The sequence below is a fragment of the Phocoena sinus genome, chromosome 8 (genome assembly GCF_008692025.1).
Source record: "Phocoena sinus isolate mPhoSin1 chromosome 8, mPhoSin1.pri, whole genome shotgun sequence".
Classification (NCBI taxonomy): Eukaryota; Metazoa; Chordata; class Mammalia; order Artiodactyla; family Phocoenidae; genus Phocoena; species Phocoena sinus.
Genome location: NC_045770.1, coordinates 83,279,124 through 83,296,140, shown reverse-complemented (window position 1 = coordinate 83,296,140; position 17,017 = coordinate 83,279,124). Strand labels below are relative to the sequence as shown.

General features: G+C 35.1%; 1 protein-coding gene across 1 annotated transcript in view; it reads left to right on the top strand.

Moving 5' to 3' along the window:
* LOC116757527 (doublecortin domain-containing protein 1-like) overlaps nucleotides 1-17,017 on the top strand; it is a 96,018-nt gene that overhangs the window by 2,448 nt on the left and 76,553 nt on the right. The window contains exon 2 of the mRNA XM_032639288.1: nucleotides 3,569-3,635. The gene's annotated coding sequence lies outside the window, so the exon portion shown is untranslated. The remainder of the gene's footprint in view (nucleotides 1-3,568; nucleotides 3,636-17,017) is intronic.

Below are 17,017 nucleotides of genomic sequence, written 5' to 3'. Positions count from 1 at the left end.
CTCTATGTCTGCATCTTTATTCCTGTCTGGCCCCTAGGTTAATCAGAACCATTTTTTTTTTTAGATTCCATATATATGTGTTACCATACGGTATTTGTTTTTCTCTTTCTGACTACAAATAACTCAATTTTGTTTCTTTTTATGGCTGAGTAATATTCCATTGTATATATGTGCCACATCTTCTTTATCCATTTATCTGTCGATGGACACTTAGGTTGCTTCCATGTCCTGGCTATTGTAAATAGTGCCGCAATGAACATTGCGGTACATGTCTCTTTTTGAAATATGGTTTTCTCAGGGTATATGCCCAGTAGTGGGATTGCTGGGTCATATGGTAGTTCTATTTTCAGGTTTTTAAGGAACCTCCATACTGTTCTCCATAATGGCTCTATCAATTTACATTCCCACCAACAGAGCAAGAGGGTTCCCGTTTCTCCACACCCTCTCCAGCATTTATTGTTCGTAGATTTTTTGATGATGGCCATTCTGACCGGTGTGAAGTGGTACCTCATTGTAGTTTTGATTTGCATTTCTCTAATGATTAGTGATATTGAGCGTCTTTTCATGTGTTTGTTGGCAATCTGTATATCTTCTTTGGAGAAATGTCTATTTAGGTCTTCTGCCCATTTTTGGACTGGATTGTTTGTTTTTTTGATATTGAGCTCATGAGCTGCTTGTATATTTTGGAGATTAATGCTTTGTCAGTTGCTTCGTTTGCAAATGTTTTCTCCCATTCTGAGGGTTGTCTTTTCGTCTTATTTATGGTTTCCTTTGCTGTGCAAAAGCTTTGAAGTTTCATTAGGTCCCATTTGTTTATTTATTTTTTTTATTTCCATTTCTCTAGGAGGTGGGTCAGAAAGGATCCTGATGTGATTTATGTCATAGTGTTCTACCTGTGTTTTCCTCTAAGAGTTTTATAGTGTCTGGCCTTACATTTAATCCATTTCACACATGTGATTTTAAATTTCCCAGTAGCTACATTAGGAAAATAAAAAGAAACTAGTGAAATGGATTTTAATGATTTATTTATTTAACCCAGTATATCCAGAGTATGATCATTTCAAAATGTAATCAGTATAAAAATTATTAATGAAAAAAAATTATTAATGAAATATTTTGCATTCTTTTTTCATACTGAAGTCTTCAAAAGCCAGTGTGTATTTTACCTGTACAGCTCACCTCAGTTTGGACTAGCTACGTTTCAAGTGCTAATAGCCACATCTAACTAGTGACTATCAAACAGGGCAGGTCTAGAGGATAAAGTCCTACCTCCTTAACCCAATATTCCTCCCCAATATGATCCTACTTTTCCAGTCTCATCACCTATTACCTCTGTACATGAAACAATTAAACAATTTGGATATTTTCTTGGTACTTCATAATTTTGTTCAGATGGTTTGATGGTTCCTCTTGCTTATAACATCATAGCTCTTTTCTTCCTCCTATCAGTTTTATTCCTCCTTTAAGACCTATCTGTTCCATCAAGTCTTTTATGGTGGCCCAGTCCTTAGAAATTACTTCCTCCTCTCAACTTTCATAGCAGTCCTGGGTGTACTCCACATTTGTACTCATCCTAAACCACAGTGTATTGTTACACACTTTCAGATGTATGTTCTAATTTCCAAATCAGATTGTAAACTCTCTGAGGGCAGGAACACCTCTCAGAGAAACTAAGCACCTGCTTTGCTGTCACATTCTCTGGAATTCTAATGATGTGTGTCTACAATAGTTTTGTTTCTCACTATTTTAAGAAGGTGATTTATTCATTTTATGTAAAGCAAATATAACATAAATATAAACTGTGTTAGCATAATGGTTATGAGCATGAACTCTGGGGTCAGACTGCATAGGTTTGAATCCAGATTCTGCCTTGTACTGGTTAAATGAACACCTTAATTAATCTCTGTACCTTAGTTTCTTCCTCTATAAAATAGAGATAATAATAGTATCTCCTTCATAGGTTTGTTGTGAGGATTAAATGAGTTAATAGTGTCTGAAAGTAAGTACTCAGTAAAGATTAAGTATTGTTATTATTAATAATGAAATATTTGTTGCTCAGTTTTGATATATTAGAACATTAAGAATTCATAACAGTATTTTCGGAGTTTCCAAACAGAGCAAATGAAAGCCACAAACTATTGAATTGGAAAAATGAAACCAAACCCAAATGTTTGTTGAACTGTAGTTTCCCAGATGCATTAGAAGCATGGGCAGAAACCTCTTAATTCCTGTGTCATCAGCATCTAACATAAGCAAAGAAGGCATACATTAGCTAATTGATTTCAAGATGATTCATCAAGTACTATATCTAGAGTTAGATATAGATGTAGATATAAATATAGTTATATAGATATAGCAGAGGTTTGAGACCATTTGTTGTAGTGATAGCAATCACATTCTTATTCAATTTATCACTTTAGTACTTGCCTACACATAAACTTACTAATGTCCACCGTACATTAACAGTCTTACCTTGAGATCATATTAGTAAATTGTGCTTCTTATTGATGGATATTTGCCATATATACAGCATACTTCTGTTAATTATTTCTTAGCCTAGGATTATACTGATATTTACTTAGCTCTCTCTACTGGTTTCATTAACAACTCTTCTTTAATTTCCTTGAATTTATTATCTCTGAATTTTTAGGATTTTTATATCAGTGAACTAAGCTATATTTATTTTTATTTATTTATTTTTTTTTCCGGTACGCGGGCCTCTCACCGCTGTGGCCTCTCCCGTTGCGGAGCACAGGCTCCGGATGCGCAGGCCCAGCGGCCATGGCTCACGGGCCCAGCCACTCCGCGGCATGTGGGATCCTCCTGGACCGGGGCACAAACCCGCATCCCCTGCATCGGCAGGCGGACTCTCAACCACTGCTTCCCACCACCTAAGCTATATTTATTTTTAAGTACCACAGAATATTATGGTTATGCACTGAAATTAGATGATTGCCCCTAGAGCAACTTAAGAGTCTATTGGCTAGTGATGAGATTTTAAAAAGCACAAAAACAAAACCACAATGACATAGTACATATATAGCCTTCATTCACTTATTCATTCACTCAACAAATATTTGTTGTCTACTAGGTGTCCCACGCTGTTACAAGAAACACAAGACAGAGTTGGCTGTAGCCCTCTCAAAATCTTAAAGTTTATCTGGGTAGACAGATAAGCAACTGAAATAACTGTGCCAAGTGCTATGCCAGGGGAAATACAGGTTATTTAATTGCCACAGTTAATAACTTGCAGTTATGCGAATAGAATTAGGCAGATTACTTGAATGATTGAAATCTTTGAATCAAAATGAGGCTAATCCAGGAAGATACATGGAAGTGCTAAATTTTAAATAATGCTGTGGCAGAGAGGAGAGATGAATGAGTAGAATTAGAGAAATTTCCTTTTTTTTCTTTTTTTTTTGGCCAATTATCTTAAAGCTTTAGACAGTATTGAGAATCAGCTCTAATGAACAGTCCTATCTCATCTTTCGGAAGTGGTTTTTCATTTTTGCATTTTTTCCTTTCTCTGATTGTCTTCACTTGATCTATTCTCTCTTTTGTCTTTCAGCAGTAATCATCAGTGAACATTGATTGAGTTTAAGCAAGGCAGTGCACTAAGCAGAGGAGACAAAGAGGTAAATCCTTTTCCCTGTCGCCACACCTGTTGCTGTGTTTTTCTTGTGTGCTTAACTTCAGTTGTGTCAGTGTTCTTTCAAGCTGGTTTTGGACTTCTTGAAAGTCTTTATCTTATCTGAAATTTTTGTGTCTGTCTTCCTAGCTTCTTCACATCTGATGTTTTAATCGTTCTATGAACCTATTAAAGACAATGAATATAATCCATCTTCTGTTTCTCTTTAGTAATCATAGTAAATACAAAGTTATTATTAACCCCATTCACTTCTTTACCCCTTTCTCATTGTCTGATGACCACTCTGAAACCTTGTAATGATCTCTTCAAACCATGCAGTGATATGCATTTATATGCTCTGTTTTTTAAAGCATCCCCTCTTCTACATTTTAGTTTTTTAAACCTGAACTTTTTTAAGTTTATTTTTGTCTGTAATTGACTCACAGAAGAAAGGTTAATTTGAATGATCAAGGGGTGTTAATTTGTGGGTTAAAATGTGTTAAACAGTTGATATGAAGTCTGTTTAAGTCAATTAGAGAGTGTAATGAAGCTGTTTCTAGAGTGTTAAGGAACCTTTTGAAGTCAACTTGGCATTCACTCCTGTGTATCAACCAAGGCACCTGGCTAAACATGCCATTGCACTTAGGTTTTTAAATTTGTTTATATTACAGTAGATACAAATAGGTCTACATACTTAAAAAAGTTTGACTTTATTAAGATTCTTACATTTTGCTATAGGAAATAAATTCATGATTTAATTCATTAGCAAAGTGAAAAACATAATTAGTAACACTGTTATCTTTGTTACTCTCATATTTTTTTCTAAAATAAAGTGCAACTGAACTCTGTAACCAACAAAACATTTCTGCCTTTTTTTTCGTTTTTAAAACTAGATTAGTGTCATTATCGTTGAATTATTTTTAATACTAAGTACCTCATATAGAAAGGGACCATAAAAAGACATGTAAAATTTGGTATACTCATTTAAAGAAATGATTTGTTTTCCCCTCCAAAATTATTTGAAGTAATATTATGAAACATTTTAGTGTTGGTAATATCTTTAAAATTTTCAAAATAGTTATTATGCAGAGTTTAATGTTATTATGCTCAGTTTCAATAGTCGAATATAATTTTTGTGTAATGATAGGTATATTTAAGATGAGTGAAGCAACTTCAACAGTTCAGATCCACAGAGATATGAGGGTAGAAATCAAATTTTAGAATACATTCTTCCCTTAGCATCAGGGTTACTATGGTACTATTTTTTTATCACTTGTGTCAGTTTACTAGTAAGAAATATATTCAGCATTTCAGTTTCTTCTTGCAACCATTCAGTTTAATTATTTAGAGAGTGAAGAAAAACAACTCTTACATGCTAAAGGGATTTCTGCAATGACAGATTAGATGCCAAAATAATGAAACCACACAACTTAAAAAATATACTGAAGAATAGATGTTTTCTGATGAATTTCCACAAAAATATCATATTTTAAAAATATTTTAGGCAACTCATAATATTATTTTTTAATCTACTGTAGAAGCACTATGAGTATAGTGTTTTGTAGCTCATTAGCTATTTCTTTAATGAGTTTTTTTGTGTGATAGTTAAAGTAACAGACAAATGACAGATTGTTTGCCTTTAATGATTTCCCTGTTTCAAGCCCATTACAAAGCAATTAGAAATCTGACAGCATTTTCACTCTGCATTACTGATCATCTAAAGTGATGAGGAATGAGAGGTGATGAATATTAATTGTATATTTTCATATGATTATCATAAATTATTACCTTGTCTGATGTGCTGCAGGTGAAGTGGGAGCATAAGAGAAAGACAGTCAGATACATTAATTTGAAAGACTATATGACTTTTTAAAATCTTTGTAGTGTAAATTCTGATCTGCAGTGTTAGTCTCTATGAATATGAAATTAATTCTTTTTAACTTCTAGCTATATTTGGGGTAACTTAAATAACTTTTCTTATTTCAGTGCAAGAAAAGGAAAAATTATTTCATAGTACAATGTACATATATGTATTTAAGTTCATAATTTTAAGAATCTAATTTAGAAAATGAGATAGTGAATTTTGGTGATATACATATATACAATATTCAGATATATCATTACAGAGGAGAAAGATATACTTAGAAATAGATCTTATGTTAGTCTTAGGTTAAAGTCAGGTAATCCTGCAAAAGAGGAAGCAAGAAAGTGTAACCAGATGTAAAAGATTTTTCTGGGTCCTCTGTAACAGTTCTTTTACTCTTAGTCCACTGTATATCGTGTTTCCCCAGTTTCTTGCTTCAGGTAGATGAGCCTAAGCCTGTCACTAGGACTCAAGTGCTGTTGTTACTTGGTTCTCAGCCCTGAAAAAGTAGCAAAGCTTGGTCCAGAAACTAGATAATAGTCTTTGGTACAGGAAGAATTGGCAAGCTTAAAGCATTTGAGATGATTAGAAATGTATTTGGATCAATTTTACCAAAGTAAATTAATTTATATTTTGATATCTCTCTAATTATAGGTATTAGTTGATAATCAGTAAATACTGAATTGAGTTGAATTTCATTACAGTAATGAGGCCATACCTTGCTTCCGTCTTGTCTTTTGGACCTTTTTGCTGTGGTTTGCTCTGTGGCATACCGTCCCTTAGAGAGGCATGCCATCCTGGATCCATGTTTATTTATGAAGGTCATAATCCATATGATAATATGATTATAAATCAGGAAAAATGGACTTTTCACATGCTTCTTAGAAATCATTCTCCTTACTTTATATTCAACTCCTCAGCTCCTTTTTGCTGATATTCTTTATCTTCTCTTAGTCCAGACTTTAAGTTGATCCTTTGTACAGCCCAATTCTCCTTTTCCACTTCTAACATACCACCAACCAACATACTTACTTGCCTTTTGGCTAAAGTCCCCACTTCTTCCTTTAGAGGAATTGGTTTAGAAATTTTACATATTTTTGCTGTGACAGAGAATAGCTACCTATACCTGAGTTTATAGTAAACTGGGTGGCAAACCATGGCATTGTTAGCTAATCAACAGCTGAGGGAACAAACACTCCTAAATCGTAAATTGTAAATACCTGGTTACTTGCCCTCATTTCCTTCTGGGTTCCTCAGTACAAGTGATGTCCTCTTAAGCTTGGGAACGTCTCCAATTGATTGTTTCCGGCGTATTTAGGCTTAGAAAGATAGTTAAGATCAAACAAACAATTCAGTGGCCAAATTTTTTTCTTTCTAAGGTATTTATATTATTGCTTTAAATAGTAACAGAGGTTGGGAAAATAGGGATGTTAATTACATAATGAGAAAACACTTACCCTGGTCCAATAAGCAGCTCAGTTCAAGATAATGTTGGCTCTTGTCTGATTAGATTCTTGTCTAATACAGACCAAGTGTTTGACTTCCTTCCCAGCTGGGACCTCTTTCCTCCATAGTTGTACTTCTATCCCCACTGTGTACTTAGCCAGCTGGTCACATGACACAGAGACCTCTCTCCTTGAAAACTGGGCTCGTTTTTCCACTCCATACACTTCTTTACACTGTCTCCCTTTTCTAACCAAACAGCAGCTGTTCTTTACACTTTTCAAGTTTCAAGTGTTTTTACTTATATTTAAACACCACTCTGTTACTCATCATTTACTCTAGTCATAGAGGATCCTTTTAAGTCATTCACAAAGCATTCCTTCTTTTCCTCTCAAAATTCCTACCTAAAATGGGCTTATGTCTTCTACCAGTACAGTACCACTTAACTGAAGCAGCAAGTCATTTAAGATCCCTAGGGAAAAGAAAGGTCAACAGGTTGGAAAGAGAACTAAGGAAAAAATTTCTTATTAATTTCAGAGATGACAGGGATCTGATATGATAGAGCTAAAACATAAATGAGTCTAAGATTCCTGACTAGTCATTAGTAAAGACATTGACTCAGTTCTGAAACAGGCCCTCAAGAGAGAGGAGATATGTCAACATCCATTGGCTTAGCGTTGAAGACAGTTTTCGAATTATTTTATTCCTAAACCATTTTCCCCTACACTAGATTGGAAAATAGAGTAAAAAAGCTTACAATACTTAAATAGATTACACTGTTCACTTCTTACTTTATAATACGATCTGTCATTCTATCAGAAAAAGATACTAAGTTCATCTGGCATATTTGGCTTTTCAGATACTGTGTTGGTTGTTTTCCAATATTTTATGCCCTTTACTAATTGATTGTTTAATTTGTTACTGAATGTTTCCAGGTTAAACTAAGCTAATTACCAAAATCATTTCGCCTTGTTTTAAAGATGGGTATGATTTCCCTTTTCTAGTCTCCAGGGACATTTTCCCATCCCTTTAAGATGGTGAAAGCAAAAGGAAATAGTTAAAAGTATTGAGAGGGAAGAGGAATAAAAAGATGATATTCTTTCTTCCCTTTGCAGTAGTCATGTCATCCATGTGACTTATTCTAATCTGATAGTCATAAATATTTGAGTAATATTTTAATTCATTCTTTGAACTTCTTAAAGTTTAAATTTACTGTCTCCCCAGGAAACAAATGGATTTCTCTTTAATAAAAGTAAATTGGATCATGCATATGTGTCATAAGGAAGTTACTCTTGCAGGTTAGTTCAGTCAATCCTTAACCATTAGAGTGTATGGTTTCTTTATCAAGGAGTTAGCACAAGGTGAGCCCCAGAGTACACTGTTCTATCACCTCATATTTGGCACCCTGCCTAAAAGGTGATCTTTTAAAATTTTTAAGTTCTCCGGGAGAATGGTACATAATAGTTGTTATTGAAACAAATTGGAAGTACAAATTTATGTAATCAGATTTGAAGGATTTGTTTCCCACTAATAGTTGAGCAGCTTTCCTGTTTTGGTTGGTTTAACAATACCTTTCAGTAGATTTCAAACTTCACATCATGGCTGATAGAACCACTTCTCTCTCCCCCTCTCTAGAAAATGTATCCTAATCCCTCTTAAACTTGAAGTATAAAATTCAGAACACTGTATCAGTATACTTCTGTGTCTTCTAGGGTACCTGTAAACCAGAGATGTATTTTTTTTTTTTTTTTTTTTTTTTTTGGCGGTACGCGAGCCTCTCACTGCTGTGGCCTCACCCCTTGCAGAGCACAGGCTCCGTACGCTCAGGCTCAGCGGCCATGGCTCACGGGCCCAGCCGCTCCGCAGCATGTGGGATCTTCCCGGGCCGGGGCACGAACCCGAGTCCTCCGCATTGGCAGGCGGACTCTCAACCACTGCGCCACCAGGGAAGCCCCAGAGATGTATTTTAATAAAGGGAAAGGAGCAAGAAAAGAACTCCTTAAACTCCAATTTAGCACACTGGCACAAAGATTTTCGGATCATTTATTCAAGTGGTTAGCTCAAGGGTTAGCATTAACTTTGGGGGCTTCTTTGTGATCAACAGGGCTTTCAGTTTTCCATGGTCAAGTGCTCCACTTAATGCATGTGAATAATACACTTAAGCAAATTAAAAGGGGATTTCATGCTTGGGAGGTAAAGAAGTTTATGCAATTTTACCCTGACCTAAAGAACTGACCACTAAAGTAATATAGAAGGAAAAGAGTTTTTTTCCTGCCTTCATTTTGGAAATTTGATTTAAAAACCTTAAGATTTCCCATATAGCATTTAAAAACTTTTTTGAGCCTGCTCCATTGCTATGTGGTAACCTTTTATTTCTAAAGAATTAGGTGTTTCTCTCTCTAAATGGGGAGCTAAAGCAAGAGTTGAATTTTTTTACCTATAAAATATGCATATATACATTTGAAAATTATATACATTTGAAAATTGCATGTATTTTTCTGCTCCTATTTACTTGTTACTGTGGCAACCACCACACTGCCTAGTATTTATGTTGTCTATGATTCAGAGCACCTTTTCAAAAAAATAAATATGCCAGAACCATGTATTGGTTTACTTTGGTGTTTAGAAAAATGTTTATTCTAATGAATATTTTTGAAGAAAAATAGCAATAAATAATGTAAACTTCAGCCAAGCGTAAATAGTACCTTTTCCTGTAGTATGTTTTTAAAATCGAAGCAATTACATTTTTTCTTTTCCTTGTTATGAAAATCAGAATAAAGAATATAAATAATGAATTTTCAAAACTTATGAGTTAATCTTGAAAGGTAGTCTCTTGATTTTTTATTTTTATGACTTAGTATTTTGATTCATAACAAATTTCTGAAAATACAAAACATGAACACTTAGATAAAATGCTTAATGCTAGCTACGTAAATCAGAAAATATAAATAGTTGGCATTCCTGATCACACATGGTTCTTTAATATCTATGAATAAAAGATTTATATTTTGTATTTGAAATGAAAGGCATGGTTGCTATTATTTTTCTTACTTTAATTATTTAAATTGTTTTCTGACATGTGTGATACATAAATATAATTTTTTAGTGTTAAACATCAGAATGGACATTATGAAGCATCAAATGAGACATGTTTCATGTCACATATTACCTGTTAAGAAAAACTGCAATACAACATTTAAGTACAACAGAATAGTGAGCATATTGTCTCTGATACTTGTAAAGAGGATGTATCTGCAGTTTCACAGTTTATGTTGACAGTATCTTTTTGGGAAATGTAATTATCAAATGAATTATAACATGTCCTAGTATTAAGATTATTAACAGTAATTTTAATTGCCTTTTTCAAGATAATTGGATATGTTCTTATAAGTATATGGGAAAGGGGGCACTGAGCTAATTAGATATTTTGAACTCAGTTATCTTTAAAATCTCTAGAAGTTTAACATATAACCTATATTTCAGGAATTTCTTCTTTTAATTGAATGATTTTCTAAGTAGAATTCAACTAATTTGTAGTTCATAAAATCTTACTGATTATCCCTTGATATTCCTCCTTGAGTACTGATATGATGAAAAATTTAAATAATGGTATGTATGTATTTATTTGAGGTATAGATGATTTACAATATTATATTAGTTTCAGGTATACAACATAGTGATTCAATATTTTTATAGGTTATACTTCATTTAAAGTTATTAGAAAATATTGTTTATGTTCCCTGTGCTATACAATATATCCTTGTAGCTTTTTATTTTATACATAGTAGTTTATCCCCTCTCCCTATCTTGCCCCATCCCCCTTCCCTCTCCCCATTGGTAACCACTAGTTTGTTCGCTATATCTATTAGTCTCTTTCTGTTTTGTTATATTCATTCATTTTGTTTTTTAGATTCTACATATAAGTGATAACATACAGCATTTGTCTTTCTCTGTCTGACTTATTTCACTAAGCATAACACCCTCCAGGTCCATAAAATCTTATTGATTATCCTCTGATATTCCTCCTTGAGTACTGATATGATGAAAACTTTAAATAATGGTAATTTTTAAATTAAATTTTCACTACCAGTTAGAAAATTATTCTTAAATTGGTAAGACTAAGAAATAATATTTTATTCCAGTAATGAGTGCTGTTAGATGGGCTTTCATATACTATTTCTGTAGTTTTAGAAATTGGTTCATGTCTAAAAAGCAAGTCACCTTGGAAATACACATCAGCAGGTTTAAAATTGTTCATACATTTTAATCTGGGAATTTAACTTCCACAACTTTTTTTTTTTACATCTTTATTGGAGTATAATTAGTTTACGTTGTTGTGTTAGTTGCTGCTGTATAACAAAGTGAATCAGCTATACGTATACATATATCCACATATCCCCTCCCTCTTGCGTCTCCCTCCCATCCTCCCTATCCCACCCCTCTAGGTGATCACAAAGCACCGAGCTGATCTCCCTGTGCTATGCGATTGCTTCCAACTAGCAAGTATTCAGTGGTACGGTCAAAGGTGTGAACAAAAACCACAACTTTATTTGCGATAGGAAGCATTTGGATCAACCAGCTAGGATATTAAAAAAGTAATTAAAAAAATCATGTTCTTGGGACTTCCATTGTAGTGCAGTGGTTAAGAATCTGCCCGCCACAAAGTAAACCATAAACAAGAAGAAAATACAACCCTCAGAATGGGAGAAAATATTTGCAAATAAAGCAACTGACAAAGGATTTATCTCCAAAATATACAAGCAGCTCAATATCAAAAAAATAAACAACCCAATCCAAAAATGGGCAGAAGACCTAAATAGACATTTCTCCAAAGAAGATATACAGATTACCATCAAACACATGAAAGGACACTCAACATCACTAATCATTAGAGAAATGCAAATCAAAACTACAATGAGGTACCACTTCACACTGGTCAGAATGGCCATCATCAAAAAGTCTACAAACAATAAATACTGGAGAGGGTGTGGAGAAAAGGGAACCCTCTCGCACTGTTGGTGAGAATGGAAATTGATACAGCCACTATGGAGAATAGTATGGAGGTTCCTTAAAAAACTAAAAATAGAACTACCATATGACCCAGCAATCCCACTGTTGGGCATATACCCTGAGAAAACCATAATTCAAAAAGAGTCATGTACCACAATGTTCATTGCAGCTCTATTTACAATAGCCAGGACATGGAGGCAACCTAATTGTCCATCGACGGATGGATAAAGAAGATGTGGCACATATATACAATGGAATATTACTCAGCCATAAAAAGAAATGAAATTGAGTTATTTGTGGTGAGGTGGATGGACCTAAAGTCTGTTATACAGAGTAAAGTAAGTCAGAAAGAGAAAAACATATACTGTATGCTAACACATATATATGGAATCTAAAAACAAAAATGGTTCTGAAGAACCTAAGGGCAGGACAGGAATAATGAAACAGATGTAGAGAATGGACTTGAGGACATGGGGAGGGGAAGGGTAAGCTGAGATAAAGTGAGAGAGTGGCATTGACATATCTACACTACCAAATGTAAAATAGATAGCTAGTGGGAAGCACACATATAGCACAGGGAGATCAACTCGGTGCTTTGTGACCACCTAAGGGGGTGGGTTAGGGAGGGTGGGAGGGAGAGGCAAGAGGGAGGGGATATGGGGATATATGTATACATATAGCTGATTCACTTTGTTACACAGCAGCAACTAACACCCCAGTGTAAAGCAATTATATTCCATTAAAGATGTTAAAAAAAAAAAAAAAGAATCCACCTGCCAGTGCAGGGGACAAGGGTTTGAGCCCTGGTCCAGGAAGATCCCACATGCTGCAGAGCCACTAAGCCCGTGTGCCACAACTACTGAGCCTGTGCACTAGAGTCCGCAAGCCACAACTACTGAGCCCGTGTGCCACAACTACTGAAGGCTGCTCGCCTACAGCCTGTGCTCCACAACAAGAGAAGCCACCACAATGAGAAGCCCACACACCGCAACAAAGAGTAGCCCCCACTCATTACAACTATAGGAAGCCCGCGTGCAGCAACGAAGACCCAACGCGGCCAAAAATAAATAAATAAATATTTTTTAAAAATCATGTTCTCAACAAAAATTTAATAGCATAGGAATATTCTCATTAGGTGAACACAGCTGTATATAAATTGGATTCTAATATGGTCACACATTTGTTTAAAGAAAAGACTATATATCTCTGTAAATTTCATTGACCAAAGTCAGAAAACAAATATTCAAAAATTATAATGGTGGCTAACTCCAAAGGTAGGAGATTGTAAGAAATTTTATTTTTTATACATATCTTTCCAATCTTAATATGGGGATTTCTGTAATAACTGCAGTTATCATCATTCAAATTGTTTTTAATAAGAGAAGTTAATTAAAATTGGGCACAGTCATTATAATGAAAATTCAGCTAGTGAAGGAACAATAAATATTGTCTTGTTCAAAGTTGAATCCATTGTCTTTCTTTTAAGTCTGAAAATAGTTGGTGCTTAATAAATATTTGATGATTGAATGGATGTATGATGGGATCAGGAATTAGCAAAGTGGCTTTAGGAAAAACATTTGGAGGGCCACAAAGATGCCTTCTTTATGTTTTATTTATCATAACAATGGGTGATAATAGTATGATAAGAATATATAAAAACTGCTCTGCTAACCATAGTTCTGGTAGCATAGAAGGCAAAACTAGATGGCTGGGTTTATCTTAGTATATTTAGTTTATAGAGTTGTACAATTACAGCTATTAGAACAGAACAAACAAGCAAAAACATTTATCATTGAGATCCCAACAGGGGAAAAAAAAACTTGTTTGAGAATTTCAAACTCCAGCCCTTAACCTCACCACCTTTTTTCAACTGAACTATTATTTTTATGAAGCAAGTTTTGATGACAACTATTGCATTATGAAATACAAGTGGAATACAACTATTACATTATGAAAGAATAGACTTCTATAGTAAGCTATATTTCTATTGTCACAAAATTAATTTCAAAAATAATAATTAGTAATATAGGTGATTAATATGTAATTTACATGTTTATAGGGCATCAGAAAGGTGTTTTTCAGGAAGAAATCAAGTGTCTTCCTTCATTGAATTGAATGGTCAACCTTCTAGACAAGCTTTTTGGGAGATGGGGCTTTACAAAATGAGATATCTGAAAGGGCAGCCTTCCAGGTGTCTCCTAATAATGAGTGTAGCAGCAACTTCCATGACCTCCTGAACCAAGGTCATTATCTACCTTGATAATATCTTATATACCTGAGGGTACAACTGTGGGATATAATGGCTTCTACTGGGGTGTGGAGACATTGTTTCAGCATTAGAGGGAGGTTAATGGCAATTAAATCAGTGAGGCCAAATCTGATGTCAGGAAACATGATATGTCACTGCTGAAATGCTACAGTAGTCCTCAATAGACAGATACATTCTGACTTGGAGGGATATGGCCAAGAAGTCTGCCTCAGGATTTCCAAATATGCATTGCTTGGGACTGGTCTTTAGAAGTTACCTCTGACTCTTCTCCTATCAAATATGGACTAGCTCTCTGCTGGGAACTGCAGAACAATGACCTTCTGAAGCCTTTCCTAAAAATTAGAACTTAATTTTTTTAGAGCAGCTTAAGATTACAGCAAAATTGAGGGGAAGGTACAGAGATTCCCCATATAAGCCCTGCTCCCACACATACATAGCCTCCCCCATTATTAATATCCCCCAGCAGAGTGGTACATTTGTTACAATCGATTAACCTACACTGACATATCATAATCACCAAGAGTCCACAATTTACACTAGGGTTCATTTCAATTCTATGTTTTGGACAAACGTATAATGACATGTATCCATTAATTATGGTATTATACAGAGTACTTTCCATAGAAATCTTATGTTTCATGTATTCATTTCTACCACCCCTCCCCCAACCTCTGGCAATTACTGATCTTTTTAAGTTCTCCACAGTTTAGCCTTTGCTAGAATGTCAATAGTCAGAGTCATACAGTACACAGACTTTTCAGATTGGCTTCTTTCACTTAGTAATAAGCATTTAAGGTCCCTCCATATCTTTTCATGGCATCATAGCTCATTTTATTATTTATTTATTTGTTTGTTTGTTTATTTTTGTACGCGGGCCTCTCACCGTTGTGGCCCCTCCCGTCGCGGAGAACAGGCTCCGGACACGCAGGCTCAGCGGCCATGGCTCACGGGCCCAGCCGCTCCGCGGCATGCGGGATCCTCCCTGACTGAAGCACGAACCCGTGTGCCCGGCATCGGCAAGCGGACTCTCAAACACTGCACCACCAGGGAAGCCCTCATTTTATGTTTTTAGTGTTGAATAGTATTTCATTATCTGTATAGACCATACTTTGTTTATCTGTTCACCTACTGAAGGACATCTTGGTTGCTTCCAACTTTTGGCAGTTGTGAATAAAGCTGCTATAAACATCTGTGTGCCAGTTTTAATGTGGACATAAGTTTTCAGATTATTTAGATAAATATCAAGGAACATGATTTCTGAGTCATATGGTAAGAGTGTGTTTAGTTTTGTAAGAAACCACCAAACACTCTTCTGGTGTGGCTGTACCTATGAATGAGAGCCCCTGTTCCACATCCTCACCAGTATTTGGTGGTGGTAGTGTTCTGGATTTTGGCCATTCTAACAGGTGTGTAGTGGTATCTCGGTGTCATTTTAATTTGCATTTGCCTGCCGATATATGATGTGGAGCATCTTTTCACATGCTTATTTGCCATCTGTATGTCTTCTTCGGTCAGGTGTCTGTTAAAGTCTTTGGCTCATTTTAAAATCAGGTTGTGTGTTTTCTTATTGTTGAGTTTTAAGAGTTCTTGGTAAATTTTGGATAATAGTCCTTTATCAGATATGTCTTTTGCAAATCTTTTCTCCCAGGCTGTGGTTTGTCTTATCATTCTCTTTTGTCTTTCACAGAGCAGAAGTTTTTAATTTTAATGAAATCTGGCCTTTTGGTCATTTCTTTCATGGATCATGCCTTTGGTGCTGTATCTAAAAAGTCATTGCCATACTCAAGGTCATCTAGGTTTTCTCCTATGTTATCTTCTAAGAGTTTTATAGTTCTGTGTTTTACATTTAGTTTTGTGATCCATTTTGAGCTAGTTTGTGTGAAGGGTATGAGGTCTGTGTCTAGATTCATTTTTTTTTGCATGATATGATATGCAACGTGCAGTTGTTCCAGTACCATTAGTTGAAAAGACTGTCTTTCTGCCATTGTCCTCCTTTGTCAAAGTTCAGTTGATTATATTTATGTGGGTCTATTTCTGGGCTTTTGTAGTTTTTCTCATATAGATCTTGTACATATTTTGTTAGATTTATGTCTCAGTATTTCATTTTTTTGAGTTCTGTGCAAATGTTTCTAATTTCAAATTCTACTTGTTTGCAATTAACTTTTGTATATTAACCTTGTATCCTGCAACCTTGCTCTAATTGCACCTAAAGCCTTTTAAGATGATGGCAGTCCCACATTTCTTGTCTTTTCTTGTCTTCTTGTGGCTTTCTTCCACTGCTCCTTGTATCTCTAGCCTACTAGAAGGCACAATATAATGTGATTTGAATATTCAATTCAGCTGTACAAGATAAAAAAAAATGGGATGATGAAACATAAGAAATGTTGAGCATAGGTAGTAAGCTAATAGCTTATGAGGTATAGGTGTAATTCATAGGCTGTGTTAAGTATAGATATGCGGGACTTCCCTCCCTGGTGGTCCTGTGGTTAAAATTCTGCGCTTCTACTGCAGGGGGCGCAGGTTTCGATCCCTGGTGGGAACTAAGATCCTGCATGCTGTGCAGCCAATAAAAAAAAAAAAGATATGCGTAAGTAGTTTGAGAAACAAAGGCAGAATTCAGAAATTGTGTTAAATATACATAATAAGTAAGTTAATAACCTATAAAATGTACCAAGATAAAGCGACTAAATGGCACATATGATAGAATAGACAAGTTTTATTTATTCAGTAGAAGGGTAGACTAAGTCATAATCTTGCCACTTCAGGGCTGATCTCTGTGTTGTCCCTAAACTGACCACCTGCT